Source organism: Mus musculus, chromosome 12 (assembly GCF_000001635.26).
Source record: "Mus musculus strain C57BL/6J chromosome 12, GRCm38.p6 C57BL/6J".
NCBI lineage: Eukaryota > Metazoa > Chordata > Mammalia > Rodentia > Muridae > Mus > Mus musculus.
Window position 1 is genome coordinate 97,339,356 of NC_000078.6, and position 14,599 is coordinate 97,353,954.

The following is a 14,599-nucleotide window of genomic DNA, read 5'->3' on the forward strand; positions in this document are numbered from 1 at the left end:
CCTTCTTTCCAAACAAACAAGCATATTCAAATATATTTACTATGATTCAGATGACTTTCATGTTGTTTTTCAAAGGGAGTAACACATTTGTGTTTGTTTGGTGTTACCATAAGGACATGAAGGAATATATACAGGGCTATATAGTAGTTTATATTGTCATAGTTCGATGTAGTTACAGGAGGGCAGAGAGAAAGGGAAAGCAAGAAATCAAAGAATCTCAACAATATGGTTGCCTAAAGAAGACCTACAAAAGATGACAGCATAACTAATGTCTGACATGCCTTAATGGATGAGGAAATTTTCATAAGGTCCCATTACTAGGTCAAGAGCTACAGGCAATTAATGGATGCGGAGTGAGGGAAGACTAGTCTTCTAGGGACAGGATCCATAATAAATTACCTAATTCCAAGCAGTCAACTTTAAACACATGAACATATGAGCCATACTAAATGTACTGAGCATATTTCATTTATAAATAAATTATCGATTTTATTAATTTAATGTGGACACTAAACATAAAATATATTTAAATCACATGTATAATTAAAGAGGAAGAGAAAATGAATTAAGAAGTAGGGGAGTTGTGGAAGGAATTGGAAGGAGTAAGGGAGTAGGAAAATGCTAAAGATGCATTATAAACTAAATGATAAAAATGCTTACAACCTTCAAATTATCCTGAATAACAATAGATTCAAAGAAAGAGCACTGGGAAGACCAAGTCATAATTATGATGTGTGCTATGATCTTAGTAGTTATGTAAAAGTGTCTGAATCCCATTATTTACAAAGATTCATTTTAAGTTCTAAAGTTTAACTGATTTGCTAACTGATTCATATATCTACCAAATAATGTACTAGATTTTCCTTTTTCTGGATTTGTTATAGGAAAGAAAGCTGAAGTCTACTAAAGAACCAGTATAGTCTTGTTTCACTAGACCACAGTAGAGAGCTGTCAACGGTGTGTGGACACTGATTGTCTCACCATGTAAAAGGTTTTCAGGATTAGTGTACATATCACCACTCTGAAGCCATTTTCCCAATTGACTTTAGACTTTCAAATCAACTTTCCAAATAGTGTGATTGTCTGGCCTGCTCCAGATGCCCTCTAGTTCATGTGGACACTTCAGTTATATTTTCCTAAAATAAATGGTCAAAATATATTAGTCTAAGTAATGCTTCATCTCTGATAAACTGAAATCTGCTAAGGTCTATGACTCACTACAAAAAGCTAATTTCATTTCTCCAGTGTTGAATTATTATTCATTCAAAAGTGCCACTAAACAAAAGCTGTCTACAAAAATAGTTTCTGTCAACTCATAGTCATCTTTGTCTAAATAAAGTATCCAGTTTAATTTTGAGTGGTTAATAATTTTTCTCCAAATAGCATGTGAATTCTTTACTGAATTTTGGAGAAAGTTAAATTCGGCTACAAAGGATTACAATAACTGCCATTCTTCACATTGCCGAGGTTTCCTGTAATTTTTGTTTTAAAAAGTTGATTCCATTCCATCCACAAATGTAGATGTAATCTAATGATTTATGCATGGATTATGAAGCTGGGTGTCATACTTATTTGACTCTTTCAGCCTAGAGTAAAGATAAATGGTGACATTTATCAAAAAATAATTGCACAAAGGTCTTGTTGCAGAGCAATGGAAAATCATGCCTCGGCAAATGCAATATATGTTTAAAGGGAAAAAATACTACTTAAGAGTAGTTAATGGAATCTTCTGGTATGAGCTTGGCTGAAAGTTTTTTTTTTCCTTTGTAAGGTTTTAACATAATAGGAAAACTTCTACCTCTGCCACTCCACAGAAAATGTGGCTGTGAGAAATGAGGGGATCCTTAATGCTTCATGTGGATAGGAAGTATGCTGCTCAGAAACCTACTTGATTTTTTCCCAAGTAAACATTGGGAAGCGGGTAAATCCAATCTGTAATAAACACCTTAACTTAGTGAGTGGTGATAAGTATGTTCATCTAATATGTCTCATTCTTTATGTTACGCTCATCTGGATAAAAGCAAAATCATCTATAACTAATGGCTTTTCTTGTAAACATTCCTACCTCTTAAAAAAAATGACTGAACAGCCCTCCCAGCTTGCTAGATCAACTGAACTTACACATTTCTGAATAACTTCTTTGTATGAACATGTAATAATATGCTATATAATAAAAGTGCCATAGTTTATTCATGCAATACCCCAGTAATAGCCTATGTATTGTTTACATTCATATGTTATGCTATTATCAACTTAAGTGTATGTAATATTTGTCTATGAATAGGTTATAGTCATTATTTTTATCATAATATATTCGTATACATACATATAAATTTATCTTGATATATTGATATATCCTGTTATATATGGACTGAGAAGTATGGCTCTGTTTTCATCAAAATGATCAAGACAATGATCAAACCAAATCAGTATCTATTAAGCTACTGATTGTTAGGTATCACATTGCTGAAATACAGCAGCCACATGATGGTTAGGGATGACACAGATAAGATCTTACTCTGGAGCAAAAGCCAAGCTCTGGAGCAAAAGCTAAGCACACTAGTTTAGCACGTGAAACATAGTTTTGCCAAGCTGAACACTGGCAGGAAAGCTTCCTGCTCATTATAAAAGACTGTGCTTACCTGAACTCACAATCCCTTCCCTAAAGTCCAGCTCCCAAGTGCCAACATCACCTGGTCTCCTTTGCCTGCTACATTGGGTAGGAGCATCAGGGGAGTTAGCAGCAATGTGCAATATCAGTGCTGTTCCCTTTAAGTCATAAGCTCTCTTTACGTGAGCATGGATCTGAGAAGAGTAAAAATCTTAGACATGTCTCTGTTGTTTTTCAGATTGATGCTGTTCTTTGCATCAATAATAATCCATGCAAATGCATTATTCTTCCATGTAAAGTGACTTAAGGAGATGACACGCTCTTCTGAGGGATAGAGTTCAGGTGGTACTGCCCTTCCTAGCTCACCCTCAAATTCAGAATTTCCCAAATTTTAGATATTGATTCAACTATAATCACAAAGATTAAAACTAGTGTTTTCTTTACTTGAAAAATAGCATTTATGATTTATTTCACCAAAATATATTTACTTTAATGTAATTTATGTCTAGAAAGATCACTTCATATTTTAAAACGGCAGTGCCAGTATAAATAATAGTTATGAAAAGAAATGAAATTGCAGCATAAAACTAAAAAGCACTGCCTGAAGTGATTTGAATTATCATTTATGAAATTCTACTCTTGATCACTGTTATGTTTCCTGGAGAGAGCCACAATCCAACAGAAATCCAGAAGTGCCTGAGGTAAGGACCTGGGAGAAAGGATAGCACTTATCTCTAAGAGGCAACAAAGCTAGAACACCCCTCTCCTCTCATGTGCTATAGGGGAAGTGAAATACTTTCCTGTATGAAGAGGGTTTGCTATTGGAAACAGAGTTGACTTTCCCTGGTACAGTCTAATATAAGACACGTCACAGAGAAATGAGTCCTAGAGAGGAAATTAGTGCCTTGTCCTGTCTGTGCTGCTAGTGCGGGGTTCACAGGAGTCGACACAGCTGAGTGAATGATGCATGAGTCAAATGAACAAACCAAAGTGCAATCAACCAAAGTGCAGGACAAGCCAGAGGCAAAGTGACAGTATCTATGACTGTGGATGTTAGAGAGGAAGGATGACGGTATCCAGTGTGTGACTTGAGGCAGAAAGGGAGGCTTAGCACAGTCCAGTCTCAATACAATAGGAGTCACAGACAGCTCTTCTGACTTCCACTTTTTCTTGGGCTCTGTAGCAACATTCAACATCTCTGTCTTGAGGCTTCTTTGGCAGGCATTTCTTCCTTATCCTTCCCTGAATCTTGTGCTATGTATTTTAATAAGTCTCTTGGGTTAGCTTCTGTTCTTTGTATGGAAGGAAGCAGAAGAGTTTCTCAGTTCATAGTTTCAATGCATGTTTTGCCTGGTAATGTCTTTTATATAATTCACCAACACTTCCACACATCAACACCCTCTGTCTGGCTCTTCCAGGTAAAGGATTCCAGACACCAAGCCGCACCCCAGTTGGTAAGGGTATCCCTTTCCTAACTGTAAGGTTAGTTTTGTGTACCCTTGACACTAATGAGTCATTTGGGGGACAGAACCATCAAATTGCCTGTAGTCAAGCCTGTGGTATATTTTCCTGTTGAATGGCAGTGTGAATGCCACCACTGCCCAGATAGTCCTGGGTTTTCTATAAGAAAGCAGGCTGAGCAAGCCATGAGGAGCAAGCCAGTAAGCAGTTTGCCTCTATGCCTTCTTCTTTATTTTCTGCCTCTAGATTTTTGCATTGCCATCATTAGATGACAGACCTTGAAGTAGAAGTGGAGGTGAAATAAAACCATTCCTCTCCAAGTTGCTGGGGTCTTGATGTTTTATCACAGCAACAGGAGTCATTATGACACTAGACATCTTTCTACGGGACCCCTGATATCGCACCTACAGAGTTGAACTTTTCTTCTCTGGTCACCAAATCCTTGAAATTGCTCATGTTTCTACCAAATAACAATTTTGTCCTTATGTAGTATATGTAGCATGTTTTTCAATAAACATTTTCATTTTCTTTTGGAGAAAGGGTCTGACATGTATCCCCATCTGTACTGGAACTTACTCTGTAGACATCTCTGAAAGTGAACTCCATAATATCCATCTTCCTTTGTTTCCTGAGTGCTGAGTGGGGTTAAAGACATATGCCTTGCCTGGCGTAGTGGTGCACGCCTTTAACCCCAGCACTTGGGAGGCAGAGGCAGGCGGATTTCTGAGTTCGAGGCCAGCCTGGTCTACAAAGTGAGTTCCAGGACAACCAGGGCTACACAAAGAAACCCTGTGTCGAAAAAAAAAAGTCAGCCTCTACAACTGCCCTCATCTCATTTTGCTTAACAAATAGTAAGGATTAACAGATCATGTTTGGTAGTTTTTACATCTATCCAGTTTCCCTTCAAAGCTGATGAGTCTGTGCACCTGTACTGTCCATGTAATCACATGATCTCTGAATACTTCAAATACAGAAAAAGGACTGAAGGTCTGAAATTTTAAGGTGTTTCATTTCAATTAATCTAAGTGTAAATATAAATGCAAGGTATCTTATTAATTTTATACCAATGTTCTATTAAATGTTCATACATTTTATGTTCGCTAAAAATATTTGTAAGAACTGGAGTTACCTCTTATTTTTAATTTTAATTATGTGACCTTGAGACATTTCTTCTTTGCTTTCCATTTGTGTGTGTGTGTGTGTATGTGTGCTGTGCATACATTTTTGTGTGTTTGCTTGTGTGGGGGTACACATAAGTGCAGATGTGCACATACATGTGGAGGATGATATATAGAGTGATCCTCTAATTCTTTTCTGTCTTCTTCTTGAAGCAGGACCTCTAAATCAAATGCAGACTTCAGGATACAACTAGTCTCATGAGCAGCCAACTTGCTCTGAGGATCCCTGTCTCCATTTTCTAAGGCTCGAAAAGCAGGTAGACCACCGCACCCAACCAACATTTACCTAGATTCTAGAGATCTAATCTCCCATTGATATCCTTAAGCAGCAAGCGCTTTAGCCCCTGAGTTATCTCCCAGCTCATGAAAACAACTTTAATTAACTTTAATACTCCTACTAAGCAGAATTGATTTCAACCAGAGCAAGAGAAAACAGAATGGGACTAACTAATTTTTGAAAAGTTGGTATATACCAAATGTCAGACAATATGATTTATAACTTAGCCCACACAAACTTCATAATGTTTTTAATAACTATATAAAAATATCTTCTGATTTTTCCTATTGGAAAAAAAACTGAAGGGAACAAGGAGAGAAAGAATATTACAGAAGGTAACAATACAAATAAGGATAGAGCAGGACTATAGTACGTGTTCGGGTATATAGACAGAGATCACAGCATTTCCCCTTGACCCGGCTGTATATTACTGTTGGAACTGTGTAAAAAATAAAGGATGATGAAGGCTCTAAGAGAGATACCATCGCTAACTGTATCTCATAAAGATTTGGGCGATGCTATGTGGTTTGGCTGGTCAGCCTGCAGCTGCTGCTTTGGCATCTGTGTTCATGATACATGCCATGACACCCCATTCTCATGATACTCTCAAGGCAGCCAGGGTTGACCCCAGCTGTACCAATCCAGAGCTGCTTACTATCAGGGCTGGGAAATTACTCAATACTACATCACAGATGAGTGCCCAGAGTTCCAGCTGAGGCAGCCCTGGCTGGTATGTCTCTGTGGTCAGGTATCATTGATATCAGGCTCTATCCATCTTCTACCTAGACAGAAACAGGTAAGGGGTTGGCAGGGTTCTCTTAAAATAGGATCTTCTCTCTTTGTACCTGTGAAGGTAAAATCCCCTTGAAAATACTCACAACCCAGACCAAGGAGAAGGCAGTGTTTATTACTTAGGAAAAAATATTACGATTTCTTTCTGAAATTTATTTTCAGACTACAAAATGAGGTGAGGCTGACAAATAAGATTTTGTGGAGTTTCATAGATGCTTCTTTGGAGATTTATCCTCACCAGGTTTTTATAGAAGAGTCAAAACTGTTCCATGTAAGGTGCAATATTTTTCCATGCAATAATGCAAATTAAAATTTAAGAAGCCCTAATGATCATTTTTAGCTAAGGTGTAATAAGATTACTATAGAAATTATTGTGATAGAAATGGGACATTTTCTGGTCCATGTGCTCACAAATGGCACAAAATAAATGCCTGTAAGACTTAGTATTTGCATTTCACATAGCTGTGTACAAAGATCCACTACACTATGTGAATTGTTCTTAATCTCAGTTTTAAAGATGTAAAAATAATCAACTTTAATGAATTTGCTCAAAATGCCACACCACGATCATATAGGCCTTATATGTTAAAGTGAATTAGAGAAATTTTCATCTTCTAAATATTCTGTATAAGTATTGACAACTCTTCTCATACTTTCTCATATTTATTGCTTATTTGTTGGTTTATTGGTTAATGATTTTGCTCTGCCTTTCCTTACTAAAATTGATAGCCTGAAAAAATGACTGTTTTTCTTTTCTTACTTCATTCATTGTCAGTACACTTAATAAATATTTATGTTACCAGAAATACTTGTGAAGCTTCTGAAGGAAGGAAGGAAGCAATTAACAGATGTACCAATCTGCGACATCTATGAACCAGAACAATGGTGAACATGAAAAACTAGACATAAAGACGCAACCAATGGCAACTGACAGGTTGGTTGAAACCAAGAGCTCTCTAATTGGACTTAAAGTTCAGTCAACCCGAGCAGGATGGAAGTGGAATTACGTTTAATACTAGAACAAGCTCAACTTACTGGGCCTATTGAGGTCATGCATGTTAAGAAACAGTTTATTAATTGCCACATTTATAACAGCATAGTTCCCAACAATATTATCAATCTTACCCTGTACCCATCTATAAGTGTAGCTAATACTTTGCATCAGAGAATCAACTTTTTATAGCAAATTGAGATCACAGAAATCTACAAGTGTATACAATGCAGAGATCAACCAATCATGGGGAACTCAGCCACAAGGGGGACATGTACATCACAGTTCCTGTACCTATGACTCAAGAAATAGTAGGAAAGAGGGACACATAGTAAGAGCCAGAATACAAAGAACTCTACTGTGAAAGTCTTTCCTATAAAGTGGCTGCATAACACAGAGTGAAAGAATAGCAGGGTGAAACTTCACAGGTTCTCATCCCTACACACAGATAGAGGCCACTAATGATTTCTCAGAAAGAGCGAATTAGTGTCCCCACGGGATTAATCTATTATTGGTTATCTATCACCAACATAAAGACAGTTCTACCTATGAGAATGAAGCCTATAAATAAGACTGTCTAAAGCAGTGTTTTTTAACATGTGGGCTGCCACCACCTTTACATGGATTAACTAAGACCATTAGAACACAGATAATTACATTATGATTCATAACAGCAGAGGAATTATAGCTAATGAAGTATCACCAAAAATAACTTTATGTTTTGGGGTCAGCATAGCATGAGGAACTGCACTAAAAGGTCACAGCATTTGGAAGGTTGAGATCCACCGGTCTAAAGTCTTAGGAATAACCATTCTTATTCAGAGCATCAGACAGTTTATACTCTGAGGGTTAAGAAAAGCCACGAGAGTGAGCATCTCACGAGTTCAAGTTGTACACAACCGCAAGGACAAGCCACACATGGCAAAACTACATTATGTTTTTTAAGAGGCATGTAAAGGATGGTTTAGACATTTAATTAAATAACACCAGCAAGCAATAATGAGTAATCCCAAGTAAACTCTCTCCCATTTGCTACACCTGGGAGGACCATGAAAACACATTCCAATAATAATCCTGTGTTTTAAAGAAACTGAAGTCACAAGACTCTTCCACTGTTTTCTTGGAGCACTCAGAATTCTCCTCATAAGACCTCATTCCTGAACTGTGTTCCAACAGTTACCCAATAGCAAATAGCCAGCCAGGGAAATCATATAGACTTAAAAACTAAAAATGGACTCAGCAGGTTGTATTTGTTTTTGTACATTTAACTCTGTGTGTGTGTGTGTGTGTGTGTGTGTGTGTGTGTGTGAGAGAGAGAGAGAGAGAGAGAGAGAGAGAGAGAGAGAGAGAGAGAGAGAGAGAGAGAGGATATAAACAATCTAAGTAAATGAGGCTTTCAGTTTGAGACCTTGTGGTGTATGCAAGGGGATGGAAGGAAGACAATAGACACAGGACTGTAAGGAAGAAAGTGGGAGAGTATTATAACTCTAAAATTCATTTTTAAAGACCTTCACAATAAATATGAGAAGAATGGAAACACCATCACTAGATTTAGAGAATTTTCATCCAGCCACAGATTATCTAGCCAAAGAAACATATACCTCTACAATGAAATGTATATACGCTAAGTTCATTTTCAAAGTTTGGTAGCTTTAAATTCAATCTTCTTACTAATGATTCCAAGTAAAAATAGTAAACACTGGACTCTATACTAAATTCTAGAGCAAACCAGGCAAGTGCTTTCTTGTTAGCTCAGATTGTACCAGAATTACAAAGGCTTTGGAAACATCGAAGGAACAAATAGAGCTCTGGGCCTATCATTCCCACTGGCTCTGCAACACTGCCTTCACAGTTTCTAAATGAGTAATGCCATTTGTCTACTCACTCTTCCCCAAACCAAATGTTCTTGAATCCTTTTTATCTCTTACCTTGTAGCCAAACACATCAGCAGTTCCTGCCAGGTTCACCTCCAAAGTATATCTCCCAAATCTAGCTGCCATCCAGCACTGAATATTAACATCCAGCACTGAATTACCATCACCTCCTGCCAGGACTGCGAAAATGGTCTCCAAATTGTTATAGCTTTCAAATTTTCCTATGAACCACTAAGACTGAAGTCCAATTTATACTTAATCATTATACAATAATTTCAAGTGTATATTATAAAAATTATAAGTAAATAAACTCATACCAGTCAAGATTCCTAATATTTGTATTATATATTATGTACTCCCTCAAGTCCATCCTGAGCCTTATACAAACAAGAGAATTTTGAGTATATCTGATGTGTCCTTTTTACAATTCTCAGTTCAAAAGACTAATTCTTTTTTTTTTCAGTACTAGAAAGTAAACCTAAGATCTCACATGTTATGTAATTGCTTTAGCCCTGATCACAGCCACGGACATGGCTTAATTTTTTATAATTCTGTTTATACTTTGAGTATTTATACACCATATTTTGATCATATTTCTCTTCCTCCAACTCCTCCTACATGTTCCCATATCTCCTTACCCACCTAAAAAAGAGCAATGTTTGTCTATCTGGTTCTTTGTTTTTATTAACACTATGTGTTAGTACTCTTTTAGAGGTCTATAACTTAGATTTTATACTTGACATTAGAGGTTATACATTTATCAAAAGAAAAGTTTATCAAACCTTGAAGTACATCTATTTTTATTATTGCCAGAAGTTAAATTTTTGCTTACATGTGGACTTTTGCTTTATGTTATCCTAGGACACATTATGTGTTCTTTTTATTCTGGATTCCTTGTGCATCTAACACTTCATTTGCATTTATGTTGGGATTTCAGATGGGATAAGGTATCTTAAAGAAAGCTCAGAAGCCCTTCTTAGTCTGCATCATGCTCTAAAAGTGGACTCTTACAGAACCCTTGTTTATGTGCCCACTTTCCCACTTAGCCCAATCTTGCTGAAGGATGGGTTCCTATGACCCCTCTCCCTCTGTAGTTGTTATCTGGGATTGTCAGTGTTTTTCCAACTCCCAGCTGTCTGTCATCTCCAAGTTTCGACTCTCTTTCATAGCCTGGCAATAAAATTCTAGCTTTTTGCTTGAGATATCTTTGCCTTAATGCAAGAGATTTAGTGGGAGAGGGGGAAAGAGCCATTTCAGAGTGGGGGCATGAGAGAGAAATGGAGCGAGAGAGACAGGGAGACAGAGAGATGGAGAGACAGAGAGACATAGAGGAGGAACAAGACAGAGTCACCTTGAGTTCTTGCCAACCTGCACTCCATATGCTATAAAGCTCTCTTAAGGAACCCATTTCTGTGTGTGTGTGCTTTCCTTTCATAGCAGTCAATTTCCACCTTTTTTTTAAGTGACTTTATTATGCTTTCCTGTCACTTTATTTTTCAATATCTTGTCTTGACTTCGGATTCTTATTGAAAGGGTTGTTCTGTCATTACTGGGACCAAAATTTCCCTGTAGTGATTTTTATTCAATGTAGAACATATCCTGAAGTTTTACTTCTTTAATTTCTGCCAGGAACATCTTCATTCATTTGGAATAAAACCTCAGGAAAAGCTTTCTACTAGGGCTTCTCAACATTAGTTGTACAGAAAATCAACTGGTCTCCCAGGTATATATTATTCAGGGTTTTGTTTCCTTTGTACCTCTAGATATCAAGGTTAAAATGTCCATCATCCCTGAACTGTCCTTGCCTAGATGTTCGCTCTTCAGTCTCTTTCTCTATGCACTGGCCTTCATGCCTTAACTTGGAGAGAGTTAATTTTATGTGCAATTTGTGACCATTTTAGTATGCTAAAATATTTATTGACTCAAACACAATTAAGAATGTTTTTATATGTGTGTTTTGGGATGCAATTAACCTTTAAAGTCATGTCATGGCCGCTGTGTAAAGAACATCCCACTATATATTATGCTTGAACAGCACATGCTCCTTTGAAGACCTTTTTCCACACACACACAAAAATTACACAATTCGACAGTGCTCAAACTGTGGTGTCTTTAAGTTCTAGTCTCTAGACTGCCATTTTCAAACTTGAGCCTCAGCACCAGACTTTCACTGGGTGGCCTAATAGCTTGATGGTCTCTGAATTTGAACCATGATATCTTCCTGGGATCCTCAGCTTGGGGTTCTGAAGGCTTTAGACTTACCCATGCCCATTATTATATAAAGCATTAATTTAAACCCACTTTCTGTTATATGTTTAACATTTAACATTTACATGAAAATGCTTGTTCAGTAAATGTCACAAGGCATAGTGTAATGGAACGAAAAATGGTTGGCAGCCTGCACTATGAAAGAAATACTGAAAATCCCAAATGGGTGAATCTATCCCTGAAACAGATGCTCAGATATTCATCAAACATCTTTTCTTTTCTAGAATTCACTCTCAGAAATCATGTCTTGCTTTTCCTATTTCAGTGTCTGAATGAAGCAATGGCAATTCTCAAATTAATTGAAATTGATATCACTCTGTTTCACATCTTTTTCTTTTAAATGCTGGACCTGGAATCAGTCAAAAATACAATATCACTTTTATTAAAATTAAACTTGAATCACATGATGTCATAGTTTGCACTGGATCTGGAAGAATGGGTATCTTAGATCTTCATTCCTCATTTCATGCCCAAATTGTCTTTGAAGCAGACAAATGTGAAAGATTCCCCACAGGCCCTCACATGGGCTCCCACACAAGTGGAACAAATCAGATGTTAAACTAGAAAGATGAGAAAGTGCATTCTTTTTTATTTATTAATTCTTAAAAGTTATCAAATCTGTGTGTTTAATGAGTAAATTGGAGAGCATTGGTTCATATCCTCATCAGTTAGGTTAACTTTAGACTACAAGGAAACTCTTAGTTATGTTGATGTACAAATCACTTATCTCTGATGTTCAGCCAGTGGATCTATGTGGAGCAGCATATAGATGTGAATGAGGCATCTCTTCATCCCCATGATTATCTTCCTCAACAAAATAAAGGCACCAATATTCTTTCTTTCTCTCTTATTGGATATTTTATGTATTTACATTTCAAATGTTATCTCCTTTGCTAGTTTCCCCTTTGGAAAATCCCTATCACATTCCCTCCCTCCTCTGCTTTTATCATAGTGCTCCCTCACCCACTCACCCACTCCTGCCTCCCCGCCCTGGCATTCCCCACACTGGGGTATCAAGCCTTCACAGGACCAAGGGTCTCCTCTTCCATTGATGTCCAACAAGACCATCCTCTGCTACATATGCAGCTGGAGTCATAGGTCCCTCCATGTGTACTCCTTGGTTGGTGGTTTAGTCTCTGGGAACTCTGGGGGACTCTGATTGGTTGATAATGTTGTTCTTCCTATGGGGTTGCAAACCCCTTCAGCTCCTTCAGTCCTATCCCTAACTCCTCCATTGGGGACTCCCTGCTCAGAACAATGGTTGGCTGAGAGCATCTGCCTCTGTATTTGTCAGGCTCTGGCAGAGTCTCTCAGGAAACAGCTATATCAAACTCCTGTCAGCAAGCACGTCTTAGCATCTGCAATAATGTCTGGGTTTGGTGACTGTGTATGAGATGGATCCCCAGGTGGGGCAGTTTCAATGTCTGCCCCAGGTCTTTTTCTTCATCAACTGTAAGTTCATCAAGAATGTTCAACAGTTCTTGATCACAGTCATCAAAAGACACTGTTAAATATTTTTAATGTGAAAGTGATAATTGACAGTTTATGCATATGATCATTCATAACAATGGTCCTTGACAACAAGATGGAGAATTACCCAGAAGACAAAACTGTGAATAAGCTACAAGGGAGTTTCTAGATAATTTTGAATGATGAATAAAACCACCCTAAACATGATTCTGTGAGCTGGAGTCCTGAACTGCAAGAAAAAGAGAAACAGCTTGAGCATCAATGATTCATTTCTTTCTGCTTCCTAATATAAAAACAATATGATCAATTATCTCAAGGTCCTGTCACCATACCTCTCGTGTCACAATTAATGGCACCTTCACACTGTTAGCCAAAGTTTATACATTTTCTTCTTTAAATTGCTTTTGTACGATATTTTGTCCCAGCCACTAGAAATATAGCTAATATAATAGGTGACCCCCTTGAGGTCTTTTCTCAAATCAGAATTCATGTATACTTCAATCGATCATTGAAGTAAGTCATAGCCTTATTCACAGTGAAAGGTAAACTTTCTTTATATTACACACAACTACTCTTGGCCACACAGCTCTCTTGTTGAAAATATTAGATGTGTGCCTTGGAGTCTAACTTGTTCTTCATTGTATTATCCTTCGGAAAGAATATACCCTCTGACAGAAAGAAAATCACTCTTAAGAAAAAGCTTTCAGGTTGGCTCTGAGCAGCTCCTGGCATACTGATAAGTAAGGATGCATATTTAATGTTAGGGATAAAAGTAAAACCATCAACATTTTGAAATTGACTAGCTGCGTATGTATAGAAAACATATCCTCCCTTTAAAGGTCTTTTAACGTATATTTATTTTCCTAGTTTTAATAGGGACATGGGACAAATCAATATTTCCATCAGAGAGAAAGTGCCTTTTAAGCAGAAAACATTTTTTAGAAACTCCTTCCAACAGCGGTGCAGATGACATCACCAGAAGAAGAATTGTTTAACCAAAGGGGATCATTATCTGTCATTGGGATTTCTCTTCACTGAACAAGCAATTAGTCTGTCAAAGGTAGACTGAGTTCTTTAAATGAATGCCTGAAAGATGCTCACAACTCTGCCCAATGTTTCTGACAAATAGAAAGATAGGTTTTCATGCAGAAGGGAGGGTTCGCTGTATGCATTCATATTTCTATGGTTCACCCCAGTCTCTATTTTTACATTTTAAGTTTGAAATGTGCATTCTGTCACTCCATCCTTTCAGGTAGGACTGATACAGTTTACTGCTCAAGTCCATGACAAACTAGGAACAGCCATAAATAAATAGCAAAATAAATGTTATACAAGGAGAAGCAAACTAGTCTGCAATATTGGTTCTGTCCATTCTTGCCATTCATTTTGGGTTCAATTGCATTAAACTTATTACATTTGCAACTGAACTTGTAAAAGAATGACTGAACAAAGTATAAAGTAGAGAAACAATTCTGTCTCCTCCATGAGAATCAAAGATTGTCTCCATTAAAATTGAATTAAACTCTGGGTAGAACTAATCAGATTTCTTTCAGATTATCCGTTTATAGGGTAAACAGACAAAAGGTTTCATTTTAAGATAAATGTTCCTAATATCAAGCCCATAACACAGTAAACTTGATCTACTGCATTCATCTCCACTAAAACCATCTCAAATTG

At 37.2% G+C, this 14,599-nt stretch overlaps 1 long non-coding RNA gene across 3 annotated transcripts in view; it reads left to right on the forward strand.

Moving 5' to 3' along the window:
* The window catches only part of Gm40552, a 135,271-nt gene that overhangs the window by 97,100 nt on the left and 23,572 nt on the right, over positions 1 to 14,599 (forward strand). For all 3 annotated transcript variants that reach the window (XR_872918.1, XR_872916.1, XR_872917.1), the window contains 2 exons: positions 5,407 to 5,507; positions 7,123 to 7,253. This is a non-coding gene — a long non-coding RNA (predicted gene, 40552). The remainder of the gene's footprint in view (positions 1 to 5,406; positions 5,508 to 7,122; positions 7,254 to 14,599) is intronic.